This window comes from Grammomys surdaster, unplaced genomic scaffold, assembly GCF_004785775.1.
Source record: "Grammomys surdaster isolate TR1022 unplaced genomic scaffold, NIH_TR_1.0 206, whole genome shotgun sequence".
NCBI classification, from domain to species: Eukaryota; Metazoa; Chordata; class Mammalia; order Rodentia; family Muridae; genus Grammomys; species Grammomys surdaster.
The window spans coordinates 8,098,887-8,106,679 of record NW_021604651.1 but is presented as its reverse complement, the minus strand read 5'-3'; positions in this window follow the sequence as shown (position 1 = coordinate 8,106,679).

Below are 7,793 nucleotides of genomic sequence, written 5' to 3'. Positions count from 1 at the left end.
AGTGTGCGGGCGCGGCGCGGGGGCCGCAGGGGGGCGCGGCGCGCGGGGCGGAGCGGCCGCGGGCCGTGGGCCCAGGAAGCCGCAGCGGGGTCCCTGAGGGAACGGCCCGGCGGCTGCGGCGGACGCGGGGACGGCGTGTTGGGGCGGGGAGCGGGCTCTCGTGACGGCGGCGGGGAGTGGACCTGTGCCACCGTGCGGCGTGGAAGGGAGAATTTATTGCTTCCTAGTGCGTAAGGTGAAACGAATCTACACACCCTCCCCCTCCAGCACCACACACTCGCGAGCATTTCCCTTCGACTAGTCAGGATTGCTTCCTCTCTCAGCCACCGGACTGTGTTGAAGCAGGTGAGAGCTTTTCGAAGAGCTAGCGCCGCGAGCTAATTCGGTCTGGGAGGAAAATGGCAAGTGAGGAGCTAGTTGAAGTACTCCTTGGTCGGGCATTCAAAGCCCTCCAAATCTGGCCCCACTTTAGCTATCCAATCACAGCCGCCTCCATCCCCCCTGCAAGAACTCCCAGCTCCAATCAGTGAAGTCTCCATGCTATCCTCAGCGCGCAGCAGATTCATTCTTCCTTGGTGCCTTTGCCCATGCTGTTCCTCACCCCCCCACACCCCCTAATCCCCCAGCCAGAAGTGTCCTCCCTGTTTTACACTCCCAATTCAGCCCAGGCTCTGAGACACAGCTCAAGTCGAGGCTTGTCAGGGTCCCTGGCAGCCAAGGCCCCTCCTGTTTCTCAAAGAAACACATGAAATACAACATGGAGTCGCAAGCTTCAGCCAAGAGCTCTTCCTTTGGAGCCATCTAAACTCACCCCACACAGAGACTACCCACCGCTCGTCCACTTCCCATTCATACTTAGAGAGCTTTGCTGGCTGAGAGTGAGACTGGCTCCAACAAATCATTCCTCTTGTAAGAGCAGAAGAATTGGCTTTTCTAGGTGGGGCTGGTTAGGAAGGCTAAGCGCCTGGTTGTAGAAGACAGCAGCCAAAGCCTCTGGCACCAGATGGAACAGCTGCGCAGCTCTCACTGACCTTCCTCGGTGCCTGTGGCTGTAATGAGCCTTCCAGCTCGTAACTTTTCTGACAGCGTTTCTATCAGACTTGTTCCTGTCAGATTTTCTGGCCACTTTCCTGGATGGACTTTGAGTTAGGAGGCTCTGCCACCTTTCAGAGTTCTAGTGGGTGGTGAATCTGATTGGCTTGAATTGAGTGGTCTTTTGAGTGTCCTGTTCCCTTGCCTTGGCTTGAAACTCTCTTGCTTTGTCCATGTGGCCTCAGGCCTGGTTCACACAGACTCGAAGCCCAGACTCACTCTGAATGTTTACACCTGGATGGGTGGAGGGAAGGACACCTTTGCAAAATACAGTTTCTTCATGAGGATGCAGACCGTGTTCTAGAATGCATATTTATAATTCTGTATCCACGGGGAAGATGATATAAAAAGACAGTGGGAAAAGTGGCCCAGACCCCCTTTTCTAATTTTTTTTTTTAACCTGAAGAGAGAGTGATGGCTTCATATTGCCACATCCTGAAGGGGAGAATCATCAAAGAAAGGTAACTGGGACCTGCTAAAGACCTTAAGAAAAGGAAGTTGAGAACCGATATGTCTTTAAAATAACTTCACTACCGGGTGTCACACAGGCTAGCTTCCCGAATGCAACTTTTCAGTTTTTAATAGGTTCCTTAAAGAGCCACGCATCCCACAATCACCACTAGAGGGCTCAGCGGAGTTACGGCCTCTATTTGCCCTCTAGCGGCGGCAATGAACAGAGTGCATTTATGCAGACTTGGGGCCTTCAGGGACTGGCAGCATGGCAGTTGGAACCATTAGGTTCAACCAGCCATGAGAGGGTTTGCATATAGCAACAGACTGAAGAGATCCTATTGCCAGAATGAGACATCCTTTCAGGAAAAGAAAGATCATTTCTCACATTTAACATCTGAGAGGTAAATTTGGGCTTTGTTACAGTTTTCATAGGAGACCAAATTTAAATAAACTATGCTTTTAAGAAACTTGAAAAAAAATGGTAAACTTACCTAAAAATTTGGGTGAGGATTCAGGCCAAACCCAGAGACCCTGAGTAAAGGTCAACTTAGAATTACTGTGACTCATTTTCTCAGTTTCAGTTCACTCTCAAGGGAGGTAATAGAAAACATTTTAGTGAATATGAATTTTTAAGATAGCATTGATTGTGAGCATATCCTAGTCTTGGAAAGTATAAGCTTATTTCTCCTTGAGGGTGTGTGTGACAATGGGAAAAAAAACCAATCTGAGGAATGCCAATAGAATGGGGAAGGAAAACTCTCATTTTAGAGTCAGGAACAGCAGGAGAATGAGCTGTAAACCACTGAAGTGTTCTAACAAGAGAATTGACAAAGTGGCTGTGAATACCTCAGAAGCAGACTAAGTCCTGGCTCTTAGGTGTTTAGTAAATAACATTTAAATTCAGTTATTAACTTTTTCTAGTATTCATTTTTAAAAGATTTATTTTATTTTATGTGCATTGAGGTGTTTTGCCTGCATGTATGTCTGTGTGAGGGTGTCAGATGCCCTACAACTGGAGTTACAGACAGTTACAAGCTGCCAAGTGGTTGCTGGGAATTGAACCCAGGCCCTCTGGAAGAACAGACATTGCTCTCAACCACTAAGGCAACTCTCCAGCCCCCTTTCTTATAATCTTATATATGAAAACTTCATTACCCTTATAAAACTTTCCAGATATTTACACTATATATAATATATATGTATATATGTATGCATGAAATATGATCCATTATATACTTATCTCTAAGGATTACTGAGATAAAGCTCAGATAATTTACAAGGTATGAGGAAATTAATACCACATAATATTATTGGGTGCAGAAAATATAAATAAGGTATAGACCCAACTCAAAGTAGTTTATATTCTATGAAGTAGAGATTAACATACTGAAGTATATGAGATGAATTCCAAAATATATTTGTCTTTGTTTCTTTTCTGTTGTTATGATGAAACACTATGACCAAGGAAACATAAAATAAAGCATTTAATTGGGCTTATAATTTCAGAGGGTTAGAGTCCATGATAGCAGAGAGAAGCATGGCAGTAGGAATGGGTGAGAACTCATGTCTCAAAACACAGGGTAGCGAGGCACACTGAGTGACACTCCTCTTCCAACAAGGTCACAGCTTCTTTTTCTTTTTTTCTTTTTTTGGTTTTTCCAAACAGGGTTTCTCTGTGTAGCCCTGGCTGTCCTGGAACTCACTCTGTAGATCAGGCTGGCCTCGAACTCAGAAATCCGCCTGCCTCTGCCTCCCAAGTGCTGGGATTAAAGGCGTGCGCCACCACCACCCGGCACGGTCACAGGTTCTAATACTTCCCAAACAGTTCCATCAACTAAGGATTAAGTCCTCAAACACATGAGCATATAGGGGTTAATCTTGTTCAAATCACCACAGTAATATCTATTAATGGTAGAGTTAGACTGGAGAGATTGGTCTGTTGAAGTTAGAAGAACTATCTAGAGAAGGCCTCTCAGCTGGCCTTTGACTTGGGTATCCTTGAAAAGAATAGATAAGAGAATAGGTGGGAGGTAGAACCTGGCTGTGCTGGCTAGTCATGTGAGAGGAGAGAACCTCAATTGAGAAAATGCTTCTATGAGACTAGGCTGCAGGCAAGCCTGTACTGCATAATCAATTAGTGATTGATTGGGAAGGGCCCAGCCCATTGTGGGTGGTGTCATCCCTGGACAGATGATCCTGGATTCTATAAGAAAGCAGGCTGAGTCAGGTGGTGGTAGTGCTGGTGCACACCTTGAACCCAGCACTTGAGAGGCAGAGGCAGGTGGATCTCTGTGAGTTTGAGGCCAGCTTGGTCTCCAGAACAAGTTCCAGGACATCCCAGGAAACACAGAGAAATTCTGTCTCAAAAACCCAACAACAACAACAACAACAACAAATAAGACTGAGTAAGCCATGAAGAACAAGCCAGTAAGCAACAGCCTCCATAGCCTCTGCCTCAGCTTCTGTTTCCAGGTCCCTACCCTGACTTGCTTCAGTGGTAGACTACAGTGTAGAAGTGTAAGCCAAATAAACTCTTTTCTCCCAACTTGCTTTTGGTCATGATGTTTCATTATCATGGTCATCAAGATCATCATAATAATAACAACACTGACTAAGAAATTGGTACGAGGATCATGGGATATTGCTGTGACAGACCTGACCATGTTGTCTGGGGGGGAAGGGAGATTTTGTTGAAAGAATTTGTAACTTTTGGGTTAAAAGGTCATTGAGTGTTGAGAATTCAGCGAACTGTTCTGTAGGATTTTTGAGTATATGAATGTTGAGAGCAGTGCAGATGATGGATTCCTGGCTGGTGAAGCTTCATAGGGAAGCAAATGCTCTCCCAGGTCATCTGTATGAAGAATCTGTGGTGTCTGGTTAGCTGGAAATGAAAAATCAGCTCTAACAAGAGAGTGGAACCACTAAAGTAGAACCTTTGTTTTTTTGGGACAATGATGCTGGTCAGCTGGGGCTGAAGTATCTGCTGTGATTAAGAAGAGACCAGCTCTTAACCACTGAGCCATCTCTCCATCAGTTGTACATGCAGATAGAGCTCTCATACATAAAATAAATAAATCTTGAAGGAGGAGGAGGAAGAAGAAGAAGAAAAGAAACCAGCATTGCTGAGATGAAGTTTTCTGGGGAAGGGATTCCCCATGGTCAGCACACAGAAGATGTGTTCCAGAGGTGGACAAGGTTGTACCTTGTGCTGGCATCTGAAATTGGTCACCCAGGTTATGCTAGTTTTGAACACATGAAGGGATCATAGAGAACAGCTGAGGCTTGGTGCTGTGTGGCAGGGCTGGAGTCCCAGAAGAGAGCCCAGGGGAGGCTATTGGTGAAAGTGTCTCTAGTTACTGCAAGAGATCCCAGAACTTTGGAGATGTCAGTACCATGAGATGAACACCAAGAACAGCAGCAGCAGTGGAGGGGAGCCACTCAGAGCCTAGAAGACAAGCTCTGTGTTCTGTAGAGGGTAGAGCCAGAGAAGTGATGCAGGCCCCGTAGAGATGCTCAGAAGATCATGAGGAAATCCCAGATATTGGACATCGGGTTATTCACACAATTGGAGTCTGGTTTTGCTTTCATTTGACTGTGACTGCATTGGTTCTTTCTTCTTGAAATAAGAAAGCATCTAACTTAACTTACTTTTTATTTTACAAGAGCCCATAGTTGAGAAATTTTGGATTTTAAAAGAGATTGAATTTTAAAAGTGTTTGAATTTGTAAGACTTCTCAAATGTTTTAGGTTTGAAAATGTTTTACAATTAGTCTATAGTGGTGGTGCACATCTTTAACCTCAGCACTCAGGCAGAAGCAGGAGAATCTCTGTGAGCTTGAGGACTACCTGGTCTGCAGAGTGAGTTCCAGGACAGCCAGAGCTACACAGAGAAACCCTGTCTTGAAAAAAAACAAAAACAAACAAACAAAAGAAAATGTTTTATATTGTGATGTTGATATTAATGTACAATTGTTGGGATAAATAAGAAAGGAAAAGTTGTGGTTTAACAGTGAAGTATTTGTGTGTCAAGTTAATAAGGGGTCAACCATGTTGGTTAGTTTATGTCTACTTAACATAACAAGTGTAATCATCTGAGAGGAAGGAACCTCAATTGAGAAAAGGCCTACATAAGAACTACTTGTAAGCAAGCCTGTAGGGCATTTTATTAATTAGTGATTGATGTGGGGAGGGCCAATCCATTGTGGGTAGTACTACCCCTTGGGCAGGTGATCCTGGGTTCTATAAGAAGTAAGGCTGAACAAGCCATGAAAAGCAAGATAGTATGCAACATCCCTTCATGGCCTCTGCCTTAGCTTCTACTTCGAGGTTCCTGCACTGCCTTTTTTCAACGATGGACTATGATGTAGAAGTGTAACCCAAATGAACCCTTTCCTTTTCAACCTGATTTTGGTCGTGGTGTTTCATTACAGCAATAGCAACCCTGACTAAGACACTAGGGGAAGATGATTTCAGGTAAAAGAGGCAGCATGATCACTGGAGGACACAGTGTGGTAAAAGAATAATACAAAGTCCTGGGTGGCCAGTGGTCAGATCCTTAATGGGATATAGGAGAGAAAAAATACTAAAAGCAGTAAGGGGAAATGGTCAAGTAACATATAAAGGCAGACCTATAGGAATTATACGAGACTTCTCACCAGAGACTATAAAAGCCAGAAGATCCTGGACTCACATCATACAGACCCTAAGAGAACACAAATGCCAGCCCAGACTACTATACCCAGCAAAACTCTCAATCACTATAGATGGAGAAACCAAGATATTCCATGACAAGACCAAATTTACACAATATCTTCCCACAAACTCAGCACTTCAAAGGATAATTGATGGAAAATGCCAACACTAGGAAGGAAACTACAACCTAGAAAAAGCAAGGAAGTAATCTTCCAACAACCCCAAAAGAAGATAGCTACACAGCATAATTCTACCTCTAATAACAAAATAACAGGAAACCACAATCATTTTTCCTTAATATCTCTTAACATCAATGGACTCAATTCTCCAATAAAAAAGACACAGACTAACAGACTGGATACACAAACAAGACCCAGAATTTTGCTGAATACAGGAAACACAACTCAGTGACAAAGACAGACACTACCTCAGAGTAAAGGGATGGAAAACAATTTTCCAAGCAAATGGTCCCAAGAAACAAGCTGGAATAGCCATTCTGATATCAAATAAAATTGACTTTCAACCAAAAGTAATCAAAAAAGATAAGGAAGGACACTTCATACACATCAAAGGAAAAATCTACCAAGATGAACTCTCAATTCTGAACATCTATGCTCCAAATGCAAGGGCACCCACATACATAAAAGAAACTTTACTAAAGCTCAAAACACACATTACACCTCACACAATAATAGTAGGAAATTTCAACACCCCACACTCAGCAATGGACAGATAATGGAAACAGAAACTATACAGAGACACATTGAAATTAACAGAAGTTATGAACCAAATGGATTTAACAGATATCTATAGAACATTTCATCCTAAAACAAAAAAATATACCTTTTTTTCAGCACCTCATGGTACCTTCTCCAAAATAGACCATATAATTGGCCACAAAACAGGCCTCTACAGGTACAAAAAGATTGAAATAATCCCTTGCATCCTATCAGATCACCATGGACTAAGGCTGGTTTTCAATAATGACAAACCAATGGAAAACCCACATGCACATGGCAACTGGACAATGCTCTACTCAATGATGACTTGGTCAAGGAAGAAATAAAGAAAGAAATTAAAGACTTTTTAGAATTTAATGAAAATGAGGACACATCATACCAAAACTTGTGGGACTCCGTGAAAGCAGTGCTAAGAGGAAAACTCATAGATCTAAGTGCCTACAAAAAGAAACTGGAGAGAGCATACACTAGCAACTTGACAGCACCCCTAAAAGCTCTAAAACAAAAAGAAGCAAATACATCCAAGAGGAGTAGATAGCAGGAAATAATCAAACTCAGGGCTGAAATCAACCAAATAGAAACAGAAAGAATGATACAAAATATCAACAAAACCAGGAGCTGGTTCTTTGAGAAAATCAACAAGATAGATAAACCCTTAGCCAGATTAACCAGAGAGCACAGAGACAGTATCCAAATTAATAAAATCAGAACTGAAAAGGGAGACATAACAACAGAAACTGAGGAAATTAAAAAAATCATCAGATCCTAATACAAAGGCCTATATTCAACAAAACTGGAAAATCTGAATGAAATGGA